This window comes from Culex quinquefasciatus, chromosome 3 (assembly GCF_015732765.1).
Source record: "Culex quinquefasciatus strain JHB chromosome 3, VPISU_Cqui_1.0_pri_paternal, whole genome shotgun sequence".
Classification (NCBI taxonomy): Eukaryota; Metazoa; Arthropoda; class Insecta; order Diptera; family Culicidae; genus Culex; species Culex quinquefasciatus.
In genome coordinates, this window is record NC_051863.1 from 18,886,051 (window position 1) to 18,902,332 (window position 16,282).

Genomic DNA, 16,282 nt, shown 5'->3' on the forward strand with positions numbered 1-16,282 from the left:
CAGGGTTATGCCAAATTGGCCACATCAGTCCTTACCGTCATTTGGGTTACTTTATTGAACCTTTACTTGTTATTTTTATAAAACATTCCGCTATTTGGGTAACTTTTGGGTAGCTAATTCAATATTCACCGATAGGGACCGTCCATAAACCACGTGGACATTTTTTTGGAATTTCCAACCTTACCCCCCTTCGTGGACAATTTCCTTACAAAAAAAAAAAAAAAAAACATTAGCTTGCATCAATATTGTAAAAATGGTTAACCGGAAGCGGTCCCGAGGCGTGGTCATATCTGGAACCGATTGCCAAACACCCAGGGATGGTCACATATTGTCCCAGGTCTGTTTTGGTAACTTCAAATGAATTTTGCTATCCTTATATATTTTATTTTCTGGATGTGGTCACCCGGGAAAAAGAAATTTTAATCCGGAATAACATCGGTTATAACTGACCCACCTCGGATTATAAAGGTGACAAGGTGACAATTGACCAATTAACCACATAAATTGAAAAAAAAAGTTCAATAACTTTTAGATTTTCAATTCTGCACCTCTGGATGGAAATAGAAAAAATAATTCAAGAACAATGTTTTGGACGAATTCATACATGCTCAAAAAATCATGGCATGTTACTTTGCGTACCTCAAACTGTGTGTAAATTTACATCTTATTATGTGTAGTTCTTGGTCTACAAAAATCGAGGTAAATTTACAAAGAAGAAGTTATTTGTACTGGTCTTCTGAATCACACTTTATTTATTGTGGAAGACTAAAAGTATTTGATCTTCTTTCCATCGATTTTTTTACCGTTAAAATAGATTTAAACTATTTGTGTAAGCTAGTTTTTGATGTTATTTGAGTGAAAAAGTGCAGTTACTCAAAAACAACAAGTAAATTTATATATACTTTTGAAGTACATTTTTTTCTGATTCAAAGTCTGTTCATTTTTCACAAACTTTTGTTTGACGCATGCTTGTTTATTACCAATCAAGTTAGTTGAAAGGGGGGCTGTGGAGTCGGAGTCGGAGCCGGAGTCGGTAGAGTCGGGTCTTTTTGGAAAGCCTGGAGTCGGAGTCGGAGTCGGAGTCGTAAAAACTCGAACAGCTGGAGTCGGAGTCGGCTCAATTTTATTAGCTGGAGTCGGAGTCGGAGTCGGAGCCGAAAAATTCTGATTACCCGGAGTTTAAGTCGTAGTCGGATATATCTTAAATTCAACAAAAATTTTGTTTTTTTTTCTTTTTGAGTATTTGCTATAAAACAGATTAACTTACAAAACTTCTTAAATTTTGATTTTTTTTTCAAGTTGCATGCGCTGCGTTGCCATTTTTATTTTTTTAGAGGTCACTAAATGATAACCTGTGCATCCTTTTGCCAATATTTATGTACCCTTTAAACTCAAATTTGACCAAATTTAATCAAGTTCTTTCTGAAAAAAGTACACACACAGTCATCTTATACCCCGATAACGAATGTCTTGGTGGTTTTAAGTAAATCAATGTTCAGGAAAAAAGTTTCGAGGTTCATAAAAAAATATAAATTTGTGGAGGTCGAAAACAAAAAAATTACTGACAGGATAACTCTTCCAACAAATATTCAATGATTATAACAATCTATTACTTGGAACTCAACATGCGCATTTTGTTTATATCTTTGTACAAAAAATTAAAAGTGTCTGAGAATGTTGATCCTTAGGAAAACTATTTTGATATTGTTGCAATTTATCGTTGAACAAATCTCAAGATTTCAGGATAGGACAGGATTTCAAGATAAAAAAATATCCGTGACCTAGAAAATCCACAGGATAAATTGTTTTTTATCCAATTCTAGGTTTGTTCATATATTTTCATAGGCGCATGACCATTCATAAAGCTTCGTTTTAGGTGAAGATGCAAGAAGTATCGCGCGCCTCCTTTAAATATATATAAAAAAAAATAAAAATTAAATAAATCCAAAATTCCGAGGTAAAATACTTTCTAGGTCACGGATATTTGAAAGGGACCCCTTAAGCGTTCTTACCACGAAGATTTTTTTAGATACATTGATTTGTAAAAATAAACTTCTTCAGCCTTGGCGTGATGTCCATGTACGTCTTAAAAATTTCAATGGAGCTTTAAAAAATAGTTTCGTTTATAATTGTTTTTTAAAAATACAAGGTGACTATGACAGTCACTGTGCTTCTTATAAATGTCAACTTAAAAGTGAGCAAATTGAATTTATTTGTTAAATCAATCATTAAGGTTAGCTTTCATTTAATGATCATTTAAAAATAACAATTTAATATTTTAGCTTTTAATCAATTTAATGAAAATTTGAGGTTAAGTAAATAAATCTAAATTTACTTAACAAACTGTTCTTTTGAAAATGCCTGTAAAACTGGCGTTTTTTATTTCTGTTTCAATGACGTCTAAAACTTGTAAAACTAGAAACTTTTTCCCGGTTTTTTCACTTAAAGAGTTTTTAAATAATTTTATTCATCAATGTTTTCGAAATAATAGTAAACTAGCTTTTGAAATATTTTAAAATATGTGGAGTTGGAGATTTTTTGAAAGCTGGAGTCGGAATCGGTTGGATCTGAAGCCGGAGCCGGAGTCGGAGTTGGAGTCGGCTAATCTCAGAAAGCCGGAGTCGGAGTTGCTTGAAATATGACCCGACTCCGCAGCCCTGGTTGAAAAATTAAAATATTAGTAAAAACCCCCTTTTAGAAGCAAATATAATCGCTTATTAGCTGAATCTCATCTAATTTTTTGGTACAACTTTTGAGGCATAGGTTGAAAAATAAATAGTGTTGGCAATTTTCAAGAAAAAATCCTAAGACCGTTGCATATATTTTTCAAAGTTTATGTGGCCTCTTCAAAAATGGCCCAAAAAATAAGGGGTCATAAAAAGTTATCAAGGAATTTCAAAATTTTAATGGAAGTAACTCGACTGACCATCGACGTTTGGGCCCCTTTAAAAATTATTTGAATTTTTTTAAATGAAATTCCAATGTTCAGCACCGCAAATACGTTTTCCCCATTTTTTTTGTTGGTAATTAGATATTTTGGAAACTAATGATTGCAAATCAACTGGATAGGTGTATAATGCATTTTATAACAGTTTGTTTTTTTTTATTGAAATGTTGAAACCATGACTCGTAATTTCAGTTTTTTTTTATATTTTTGTAGCACCCTCTCCCTTGACTTTGGTTAGAGTCGAACGTGGGCATAAACTTCGAAAAATATTTGCAACGGCCTAGTTTTGAAAAAAAACACATAATTTTGAAATATTATGATTTAAAAAAAAATTTTAAAACTTTAAAAACCTAATTTATTTCTGTTTTTTTTTCTATTTGTACCAGTACCTCAACAACAAGAGGTCCAATTTAATGGTTTCTTAGACAAATGAAATGGAAATTTTATGACCTTTTCGATTTTTCGCAAACATTCCAAAAAGTATCTGTTTTATTTCAAATCCCATTTTGATAAAAAAAATGAAGGGAACTATCATAAAGCGATTTTAAAGTTTCAAAAATTGTTTTACAAAATTAAAAATTGACAACAATACTAATTTTTTCCTCATTTCAAGTAAAACTTATAAGTTTTCTTTTTTTAATCTTTTAACCATTCAAAAAAACTTAATTAATTTTCATGCTTAAATTAATTTTAAGAGTCAAAATGTGAAATATAAAAAGTGTTTTTTTTTAATGAATAGTCCTTACAATATTGAGGCTGAAAATCTTATATAAGAACGAATGACGCAAAATGGCTTCTTTGATTTTAGGGAAGGCCCTTTCAAATCAAAGCAAATAAAAAAACATAAAAAATAAATTTAAAAAATACCGATTTTTGGGAAAGTTTATCAACGTCATAAAAAATATTTGATTCATTTAAATTTTGGTTTCTGTTCCTATGGGTAGTTAAAGAACACACACATTTAAACAAAAATTATAATGGCCTTATATTTAATCATAAAAAATGAAGTAAATTGAGGTGCTGAAAATACTTGCAACATTCTACTCGAAACATTTTTTTAACAATAAGCTCACAAATTATGAAAAGTTTAATCTTGCCAAAATACTGGTTTTAATTTACTTTACCACAAACCGAAAAGTAAATAAATAATCTCCCAAGAAGTATACTCTCTCGACAACAATGCCCTCCCACCCCCACCCCCTCCAACCATTATGTAGAAACAAAGTGGCGTTTACAAGATTTAACAATCTCGCAAACATTTACATTGTCAAAGGACTTAAACTCGGCAGCCGAGCCAGATTGTGCTTGTTCCTCTAAAAATGCAAGAAGAAGAAAAAAATGAAACCCAAAGCAAATTGTATTCGCTTTTGTGTAACTCCCAGAGAGAGAGAGAGAACAAAGGATTGCACACACGAACGCACACACGTGAACGTGGCGGGAACAAAAGAAAGAGAGAGAGAGAGAGAGAGAGAGAGAGAGAGAGAGAGAGAGAGAGAGAGAGAGAGAGAAAAAAAAAACGGAAAGCCACCATCTTTTGCTACTCTTTTGCCTATTCAACGAAATCCTTTGATTCGGCTTTTGCGTGTAGCCGTTCGTTCTGTGTGGAGCAAACAATAGCATTAGCGAAGGATGCCTTTATTAGGTGTAGCACGCGGTTTTGTGTGAGCGTTTTGGTGGTTGGGAATGTGTGTGTTTTAATTCTTGTGAGATTTGTTTTGTTTATTTATTTTATTTTTAAGTATTTTTTCAAATAATGTTTTTCAAATGAGTTTTTTTGCACATCACTCAACAGAAACATTTATTAAATTAAAGTTCGTATTCATTCGAGTGTACTTGAACCGAGTTCGCAGTAAAAAAGGATTAACCCTTGACAGTCCAGTGGTAGAAAACCCGGAAGGAAAACAACTTTCCCAAAATTCAGTCTCACGACCAACGTCAGCTGGGGTTAATTTCCAACACAAACATCCTCTACCATCACTTGAAGTGAGTAACTTTTTCGGGGAAACCCACCGTCGTTGTATTTGTTTCCACCCTGGCGTGTAATTATACTTAAAACATTCGTTAATGAAAAGTCTGCGGTGAATGAGCCCCAGAAATAGCAACTGTTGGGGTTCCCAGCAAAGGTCCTTCTTCTCTTTTGTTTTTGCATTGGGGCAGGTTGTTCCACGTCGTTGGCAAAAAGTTGGGCAGTTATTTTTCTGCTCGTTGGAGTTGGGCTGGGGAGTTTTCCATCAATGCAGTGATTTAAATGTTGCACTTGCACAACAAATTTTAATTCAAATTGAAAATTTCCGGAATCAGTTAAAATTTGATTTGGTCTAATCTATAAAATATAGAAAATTATCTGTTTGTCAACCTTTTTATAAGTAATGCTTGATTTTAAAAATAGTGATGAGTTTTTCCTCCTTGATCTTTTGAATAAAAAGATCAGAAAATTTCACAAAGTTTAATTTTTTCCTTTAAAAAATGATTCATAACTATTTTTTGTCCAGGTTTTTTGATAGTTTCCAAAATACACGATTTAAAAAAAATCATGTCTCTTCACCCAGATTTCGCACCATCACACACTATGGCTCAAAAGATGTCTCGTAGCTTCCTAAAACATATAAAAATTTGGGAAATTAATGAATAACAGTTTTATTCAAAAATCAAATAAAAAATTTCTTAGTATCTTTTTTTCGAATAGTCCTGATCATAACCTACAACTTAAAAGTTTTTTTCAACAGCTTTAAAGTTTTTTTCAATTTTTCAAAAAAATGTTTACGGACTTTGCGTAATAGTAAATATTTGGCCCATTTGAAATGTTAGTCTTGATTTGAAAATTTTGAAAATATTTTAAAATATAAAAAAAGTAAAACAGTGTTTTTTTGCAAATCATGTTTTTGTGACAAAAAGTTAAATAAAAAATCATCAAAAAAAATTTACCGTGTATCATTTTTTTCAGTGTAGTCCGTATCCATACCTACATTTTTGCCAAAGACACCAAATCGATCAAAAAATTCGTTCAAGAGATAGAGATTTTTTAATTTCCACTCATCGTTTTTGTATGGACAGCTGCCAAATTTGTATGGAAAATTTTATGGACAAACTAATGATGCAAAATGCACGGTGCTCAAAATACCGTTATTACGAAAAAAAAAATGCAATCCGTGATTTTGGGGTCTATCGATTCCTTACACTTTTTTTTTATTTGATTCCTTACACCATAGCGCATCTCTGTGCAAAAAATAAAAACATTCGCTGATGTAGTTTTCGAGATACAGCCCTTTTAAGATGTTACATCCAATTTTCAATAAGAAAACCAAAACAATCAATACAATTTTAGCATTTCAAAGAATATGCATTTCGAGATAATGATGTTTTTTGCTTCATATGACTGTCAAGTATCTCTGGGCAAAGTTTCAGAAGGTTTGCTGATGTTTTTCTATAGATACAGCCATTTTTAAATGTTATTTCCGATTTAAAAAAAAATCCATAATATCAATACAATTTTAGCACTTTAAAGAATATACATTTCGAGATAAAGGTGTTTTTTGCTTCATATGACTGTCAAGTATCTCTGGGCCAAGTTTCAGAAGGTTTGCTGATGTAGTTCTCGAGATACAGCCATTTTGAAATGTTATTTCCGACTTTTTTTTAAAGAAAATCCATAAAATCAATACAATTTCAGCACTTTAAAGAATATGCATTTCGAGATAAAGGTGTTTTTTGCTTCATATGACTGTCAAGTATCTCTGGGCCAAATTTCAGAAGGTTTGCTGATGTAATTCTCGAGATACAGCTATTTTAAAATGTTATTTCCGATTTTTTTAAAAGAAAATCCATAAAATCAATACAATTTCAGCACTTTAAAGAATATGCATTTCGAGATAAAGGTGTTTTTTGCTTCATATGACTGTCAAGTATCTCTGGGCAAAGTTTCAGAAGGTTTGCTGATGTTTTTCTATAGATACAGCCATTTTTAAATGTTATTTCCGATTTAAAAAAAATCCATAATATCAATACAATTTTAGCACTTTAAAGAATATGCATTTCGAGATAAAGGTGTTTTTTGCTTCATATGACTGTCACTTATCTCTGGGCCAAGTTTCAGAAGGTTTGCTGATGTAGTTCTCGAGATACAGCCATTTTAAAATGTTATTTCCGATTTTTTTAAAAGAAAATCCATAAAATCAATACAATTTTAGCACTTTAAAGAATATGCATTTCGAGATAAAGGTGTTTTTTGCTTCATATGACTGTCAAGTATCTCTGGGCAAAGTTTCAGAAGGTTTGCTGATGTTTTTCTATAGATACAGCCATTTTTAAATGTTATTTCCGATTTAAAAAAATCCATAATATCAATACAATTTTAGCACTTTAAAGAATATGCATTTCGAGATAAAGGTGTTTTTTGCTACATATGACTGTCAAGTATCTCTGGGCCAAGTTTCAGAAGTTTTGCTGATGTAGTTCTTGAAATACAGCCATTATAAAATGTTATTTACCGACCGATTTCGTTGAGAATGGCTCATTGCGAGCCATGGTTTTAACATTGGAATAAAAAAAAAGTATTTTAGAGTGCATTTCACACCTGCCCAGATGTTTTGCAATCATTAGTTTTCAAAAAATTAAAGTTTTGAGGATTTTTTTTTGGTGAGAAAAACTTTTTGTGGTACGCCGGAAATGACATTTCAAATGGTTTTCAATTGACTACACGTCTGTTTCCCTTGAAACATTGAAGTTTTTTTTGAATGTATTTTTGCCCCCAGATATTTTTGGGCGACATAAACTTTGAAAAATATATGCTATGGCCTAAATCATATAAAACATAAAGTTGAAAAAAATGTGTTTGCGCAAATGGCATTTTTGCTCTCTTTGAACTAAATTAAATGTTTTATTTTAATATTAGGATATAGTTGAGAAGAAAATTTCAGAGGATCGGTTGTGTTCACTGAGAACAGTTAAATAAACGAAATTTTTCGATATATTGTTTAAGGGGTTACATACATGTAAATCAGCAAAAATGTCGGAGGTTGGTTTGAGCACACACTTAAACTTTTTTCAAAATCTGTTTTCAGGGCATTAAAATATACATTTTCATCTATTAACAAAACAAATTTGAAGACATTTGGTTGTGTCATTACAGTTTCCTTTGCGTATGGCAAAATTCTGAGCTTAAATCGTCTCTAACTCAGTCAAACCATGAAATATCTTCATGAAACTTTCAGGAGTGATTGAAATTCATCTTTTAAGTGGATTTAATCAATTTTCTATTATATAAAATTTTGTGGTTTTCTACATGTTTGTAACCCTTTAACTATGATGCGGATTAGTTTTTAAAATTTACACCTTGTCTTAATTTTTTAATGAATTTTAAAAATTGCCGGGAAACGAGAAATATTTTTTTACGGGACTCAATTTCCCAGGACGGGAATTTGGACGATCTTTTTTAAATCAATTCTTATGTGCTGATTTTTATTTGAATAGCTGATTTCAATTGTTATTAAAATAAATATTTTCTTAATAAATTTTGAAGATTTTGACGCTTTTGAAATGTTTGTGTTGATTATTATGATTATTTTGTTAAACATTCGGTGTTAGGTATTCTGATATTTTTGTCGTTGTTTTCCTTGAATTTAAGACAAATTAAATCCTTTATTTGGAATATATAACTTGCGCTATTCGCTGGACTTTGAAATGCTGCCAGTGTTGCCAAACGTCAAAAAAGAAATCGATTAAAGTAACCTTAATTTTTGATGTTAAATATATTTTGGAAAAAAGATTTTTTTTTTGGTAAAATGCACTAGTTAAGTGAAAAAAGCGTTTTTTTGTATAAAAAGTGTTTTTTGTACCTGTGAGCAATTTTCTACCAAAATCGGAAATGGATTTTATTTGTATTTTTTTATTTGGCTCAAACTTTGTGGGGGCCTTCCCTATGAGGGTAATTCTCTACCAACTCACACGAAATCGGGAAAAGTTGCCCCGACCCCTCTTCGATTTGCGTGAAACTTTGTCCTAAGGGGTAACTTTTGTCCCTGATCACGAATCCGAGGTCCGTTTTTTGATATCTCGTGACGGAGGGGCGGTACGACCCCTTCCATTTTTGAACATGCGAAAAAAGAGGTGTTTTTCAATAATTTGCAGCCTGAAACGGTGATGAGATAGAAATTTGGTGTCAAAGGGACTTTTATGTAAAATTAGACGCCCGATTTGATGGCGTACTCAGAATTCCGAAAAAACGTATTTTTCATCGAAAAAAACACTAAAAAAGTTTTAAAAATTCTCCCATTTTCCGTTACTCGACTGTAAAAATTTTTGAAACATGTCATTTTATGGGAAATTTAATGTACTTTTCGAATCTACATTGTCCCAGAAGGGTCATTTTTTCATTTAGAACAAAATTTTTCATTTTAAAATTTCGTGTTTTTCTAACTTTGCAGGGTTATTTTTAGAGTGTAACAATGTTCTACAAAGTTGTAGAGCAGACAATTACAAAAATTTGATATATAGACATAAGGGTTTGCTTATAAACATCACAAGTTATCGCGATTTTACGAAAAAAGTTTTGAAAAAGTTACTTTTTGCGTTTCTCTTTGTTTCGTCGTCCGTGTCTGTCGCGGGTGACCATGAACGGCCATGATCGATGACGACCAACTTTTTTAAAACTTTTTTTCGTAAAATCGTGATAACTTGTGATGTTTATAAGCAAAACCCTTATGTATATATATTAAAATTTTGTAATTGTCTGCTCTACAACTTTGTAGAACATTGTTACACTCTAAAAATAACCCTGCAAAGTTAGAAAACACGAAATTTTAAAATGAAAAATTTTGTTCTAAATGAAAAATGACCCTTCTGGGACAATGTAGATTCGAAAAGTACATTAAATTTCCCATAAAATGACATGTTCCAAAATTTTTACAGTCGAGTAACGGAAAATGGGAGAATTTTAAAACTTTTTAGTGTTTTTTCGATGAAAATACGTTTTCGGAATTCTGAGTACGCCATCAAATCGGGCGTCTAATTTTACATAAAAGTCCCTTTGACACCAAATTTCTATCTCATCACCGTTTCAGGCTGCAAATTATTGAAAAACACCTCTTTTTTCGCATGTTCAAAAATGGAAGGGGTCGTACCGCCCCTCCGTCACGAGATATCAAAAAAACGGACCTCGGATTCGTGATCAGGGACAAAAGTTACCCCTTAGGACAAAGTTTCACGCAAATCGAAGAGGGGTCGGGGCAACTGCTGTGTGAGTTGGCGGAGAATTACCCATGACCAAAGAAGCTATTTTGTGTCATTGGTTCACCCATACAAGTCTCCATACAATTTTGGCTGCTGTCCATACAAAAATGGTATGTCTTCGGCAAAGTTGTAGGTATTGTTGAGGACTATTGAAAAAATAGGCAAACGGAAAAAAATTGACGATTTTTTAATTAATTTTTTTTCACAAAAACTCAATTTCCCAAAGTACGTATTTTTCAATTTTCGAGATTTTTTGATATGTTTTAGGGGACAAAAACCCGCAACTTTTGAGCCATAGAGAAACATGGTCAAAAAAAATTTGCCGCCGAGTTATAAATTTTTGAAAAATAGTGATTTTTGGAAAAAATCGAAATTTCATGCAAAAACAAATTTGACGTAATTTTTTAATGTAAAATTGAATTTCCAATCGAAAATTACTTTACACATTTTTTGATAAAAGGTTCTGTTTTCAAGATATAGCCACCGATGTTAAAAAATAAGTGAATCAAGACTAACATTTTAAATGGGCGTAATATTCAATGTTTGGCCCTTTTAAAATGTTAGTCTTGATTTAAAAATTTTCAAAATACTTTTTTCGAAAAGATCGGAAAATTTCGCGAATGTTTTATGTGTTGAAAATTTGACCATTAGTTGCTGAGATAGCGACATAATAAAATGGTGGGCTGTTTGGGTGAGACTTAGAGAACTAAAATTTTCGTGTTTCTTTTTGTTTAAGCCGCTGTTTCTCAGCAACCAGATGTCCAATCTTCAATGTCTCTTAGACAATTTTATAGTAGATTTTCTGAACTTTTAAATTTTTTTTTTAGAAATGGTCACTTATGGTCACTTTTTTTTGAAAATCGAAAAACTGCAAATATTTCGCTAAAATCAAACTTTCGGTGCGTGGCTATATCTTGAAAACAAAGCCTTTTATAAAAAAATGTGTGATGTACTTTTCGATTGGAAATTCAATTTTGCATTAAAAAATTACGTCAAATTCGTTTTTGCATGAAATTTCGATTTTTTTCCAAAAATCACTATTTTTCAAAAATTCATAACTCGGTGGCAGATTTTTTGACCATGTTTCTCCATGGCTCAAAAGTCGCGGGTTTTTGTCCCCTAAAACATATCAAAAAATGTCGAAAATAAAAAAAATACGTATTTTGGGAAATTGAGTTTTTGTAAAAAAATGTAAATTAAAAAATCGGCAAATTTTTTTCCGTGTACCTATTTTTTTCTCAATAGTCCTCAACAATATCCACAACTTTGCCGAAGGCACCAAATTGATCAGAAAATTCTCTCAAAAGTTACAACTGTTTGAATATTTACGTACCATTTTTGTATGGACAGCAGCCAAAATTGTATGGAGACTTGTATGGGTAAACCAATCACACAGAATAGCTTCTTTGGTCATAGGGAAGGCCCCCACAAAGTTTGAGCCAAATCAAAAAAGACAAAAAATAAAAATGGTCGAAATCGGCCGATTTCGTAGAGACTTGCTCCTGTACAAGTAATGGGCTGGTTACCCTGTCTATTGTTGTGGGCACTTAAGTACACCCAGAACTGGGCATCGGTATATGAGAGGATAAAGAGCATGGTTTGGGAGTAAAATGGCACTGTGAACGGACGGAGAGGATAAATCCCGAAATTACCGAGGGTATTTTACTCGTGGGTTCATTTTCCAAAAAAATCTCTATTCAAAAAAAAAAAAATTATCAACAACGAGACTCGAAGCCGGAACCTTCGCCATATTGAACATTTTTCAGTAAGAGTATAGAACATGTTAAGCAATCTAATATATATTTATGTCAATACATTTAATTTATTTATGCCAATCACCCTGGCGTCAATTTACGTGTAAATTCATGGTTTGCACATCCAATCGATGAATGAAAAACTAATCAACCATCACAATAAAAACACGCGCCACCTGCGCTGCGGCGGCACCTTTTCCCCAAACTAAAGCGCTAAAATTATGCAAATGATGGGAAATTTTACTACCAGCACCGTTTCGCGCGCACAAACATCCACACTTTATCGACGAGGATCCCGTCGTCCGACCGGTAAGTCACATTCTAACCCGGGACACCAGAATCGAGCCCCGAGCCAAGCCAAAACGGCCACAGCCCAATAATGCTGGGTCATCAAAATTTATGGTGTTCCTGTGCTCGTATCCAAACACACACAGCCACACTCATTTCACGCCAGCTTGTCAATGATCTACATCGCACCCTACCTACACGTCCCTCCCCCCTTGAACCTTCATGGTTTTTATGTGTGAGAGAGGGAGTCGTATGTGTGCTCCCCATAACCTCGTTGGTAATCGCTTCATCCATCTTGAAGTCCGGAAAAGGGAGGGAGGAGGGGTGGGGGGGTCCAGCATGTCAAACTCTCGAAATCCCATCTGATTTGGGTGAAAATGGAACCGTTGGGAAAAATTAGAAGTAGAAGGGTGGTGTGGGTCAATCATCTGTGCCAGAGGAGAAAAGGCGCAAAACTTGCAAACGCCCGGAAGGAGACAGCCATCCAGGGGATACAAGGGCAAACAATGACAATGACACACTGGTGCGCCATGCCGGAAAGGGATTATTTGCATAATGGTTCCATTTTTTCACAGAACTTTAACGTTGTGTGACTTTGTGAGATTTTGTGTAACTTTCTGTGATTTTGTGCGACTTTATGGGTGTGCCAAACCTTTGAATTTGTTTAAAAATTACACAAAAAAGCTTTTCCTATCCAGCGCCTGCCAATCGATTCGATAACCCAGCATGATATATTTACACCCAACTGGCAGTCGCATGATTGTGATGCATGGCGGCATGAAAGTATATCAGAATCTGCATGAAATCTGTCCTCATGCATTTTTTGCGATATAGGAGTATGACATTTTTGCCCGTTACCGACAATTACCGACGGTTTTTTGGTTGTATTTCACAAAAAAAAACACTTAGCAGAACGAGGATTGAACCACCAACTTCTTGGTTATTGATCCGACACGCTACCACCGCGCCATGGACGCTTGATGAAAAGTGAGTGAAAGAGCACCAACATATACTTCTCTTTGGAGTGTTGCTCGGGGACGGGCCAGCTTTATATGTGTTGGTGAGAACTGCAGATCGCTGAAATTTTTACACGCGGGCAAAAATGATCTACGGGCTTGCTGCAAAAAAATGTTATAAAATATGACATTTTCTGCAGCAAATCCACTGTTGCAGATTTTGAGATATATATTTCCTTTGGGTGTACATATGAGAATCCCCTAACTCTCTTAACTCAATCCAAAGATCCCACCCGCTTGAAGACCAGGACACCAAAAGTTCAGCCCGAAACCGGTGACCTGTAAACATGGCAAATCTCGTCATTATCGGTTTCGGGTGTTATCCTTCTGTCTGGGGTTTTCATGTTGATTTTTCGGATTTGGTGAAGCATGCGGGACTCATCTCGTCATCCTCCCACACCTCACAGAGAGAGAGAGAGAGAGAGTTTGGTCGGTATCGATTTCGGTGCCCGCGGACAGGGATGGGTTCGATGGAGAAAAGTCACACACAGAAAAGTAAAAAAAGAGGACAATTCAATTGCCGGTGGACATCCGGAACATTGGATTGTGCCCAATTCGTTTTTGTTTCGAGCATATGGAGCCAGTGTCCATCGATTTGGAATGCGATTATATTGAGCATTTTTAGTGGCAATAGTGATCAATAACGAGCCGGAACAGAGCATCCAATGCGAGATGGATTTGAGAGAAGGATGTTGTAAAAGTTCAACTCGAATCGATGCTGAAAAGTTCAACTTTAAATCTATTAGAGTCAATTTTATTTTAAAATTGGACCTTGAAAATTTTAAATTTGGAAATTTTGTTGTATTCATAACAAATAACCATTTTACATCATTGAATTTGACAACAATTTTTCCATAATTCAAAATTCGTTACCTTGAAACATATTTTTCTAATCGATTCTGTAGCTTCAGTAAATTGTAGGTACTGCTGGGAATTTTAGAATCATTTTTTTGTTTCATCAAATTATAGAATCAAATCAAACATCTATAAAAATCTTCTGCAGTGGTCACCAAACTACTTTTAAAATTACTATGGCATCCGGCCCACTTAGTGGTTTTCATGTCAAGTTTAGAAGTAAAATTATGAACAAGTTTTCTTTATAAAATGATTGATAACTAGAAATTGAATTAACGAAAAATAACATTTGTTTAATTTTTAACCTAAGATTCTGAATATCATTATTTTTCAAAAAAGATCAATTCCAGCTCAAATCAAGATTTTTTCTGGTACTTTTGTACCCGACCCTCTCCGATTTCAATGAAACTTTGTAGACATGTTATACTAGGCCTATATAAGCCGTTTTTGTGTATATGGAGCCAATAGTACTTGAAAATAACATTTGAGAAGGGCGTAAGGTAATTAAATATTTTTGTATTTTGCAATTTAAAAATTACTGTATCTCGAAGCCGTTGCGTCGTATCAAAAAGTGGTCAAAACAAACTTGTAGGAAATTGGACAAACTTATGGGAAATTGGACGAGCTTTTCGGTAAAAATATATACGAGACTGAAAAACCAAGTTTGTCATATAGAAATTGCCAAAAACCACCAAAAAACCTATTTTTTCAACATTTTTATTTTGAAAACCGCTGTATCTTCCCAAGGATTGGTCTTAGGACAATGGTCAATATGGAGACTTTTATGTAAAATTGTCTGGAGAATCGATTCCCACTATCGACTCTGAAAAATTTTGACGTTTAGACCACTTTTCAAAAAAACAGTTATAGTAAATGATTTTTGTATTTTTTAGGAGAGACATACCATCCTGCATTTTTCGTGAGTCTTTTTGTTACATTTTAGACTATTTCCTCAAAAATTTTGAGCGAAAAAAAATCGTGACATCACCATCAAATTTAACTTTTAAAGTTAAAAACTGAAAAATCTCATAGAAGTGGCTTGTATTTTTGTTTCAGTGTATTTTTTTCAGAAAGCCCGTCCAATTTCCTACAAGTTTGTTTTGACCACTTTTTGATACGATGCAACGGCTTCGAGATACAGTAATTTTTAAATTGCAAAATACAAAAATATTTAAATACCTTACGCCCTTCTCAAATGTTATTTTCGATACTATTGGCTCCATATACACAAAAATGGCTTTTATGGGCCTAGTATAACATGTCTACAAAGTTTCATTGAAATCGGAAAGATTCGGGTACAAAAGTACCAGAAAAATTCCTGATTTGACCTGGAATTGCTCAAAAGTCTTTTTGTATTTGAAACCGAATTGCCGAAAATGCCACTAATTAAAAAAATAATAACTCTAAACATCAAGTTGGGCTCTGTGTGGATTTTCTCAAAAAAATGGAAATCAAAATCAAACACATCAAATCATGGCCAAGTTTGAGCTCCATAGATCAAGGGGCAAAGTGGCAAAACGATGCTTAATGGTCTTTGTATGAATTATTTTTTAAAACCTCTATTTTTCTCATTTCAAAAATAATAATTTCATTAAAACAAAAATAAGCGGGCAGGAGATGTAAACTATATTCATGTTTAGTATAGTCTTAGCACCATAATCGTTTTTATTCGAAAACGGACGAAAGCAAGATATTTACAAATTTACATTTGAAAAATATTATTGCCACTCACAGTTGCAACTAACTGTGTTATTTCCAGTTTTTGTTTTAAATTATTTAAATAATTAACCAATTAAAATTAAACATAAATTAGGACAGGGATGATTTGGAAATTTTCCTCTGGAGTGGTCCTTTAAAATCAGATGGAGGACATTTTTTCTATTATTTTCTTTATCTCCTTATACGAAATGTTTTTGATTTGTGACATTACGCTTGACATAGTTCAAATAAATATCGATTGAACAAAAAATAATTAAATGAAAATTTCATTTCATAATAAAATGTTATTTTATTTAAATTTCATGATTGTTCTTGTAATATTTTGTCCTTAAAAAAAATATGAAAAGAAAAAAATGTTTACGAAACGTAGAACTTTTTGATCCAAAATTAGTTTAGTAATCCAATTTCTCTTGTTGTGCAAAAATTTAACGTACAAGAATATTTTCAATAATGGTGGAATATTTATAAACTGAAAA

At 33.2% G+C, this 16,282-nt stretch overlaps 1 protein-coding gene across 4 annotated transcripts in view; it reads left to right on the forward strand.

Moving 5' to 3' along the window:
* LOC6047519 (high affinity cGMP-specific 3',5'-cyclic phosphodiesterase 9A) overlaps nt 1-16,282 on the forward strand; it is a 431,410-nt gene that overhangs the window by 55,161 nt on the left and 359,967 nt on the right. The gene's annotated exons all lie outside the window — the stretch shown is intronic.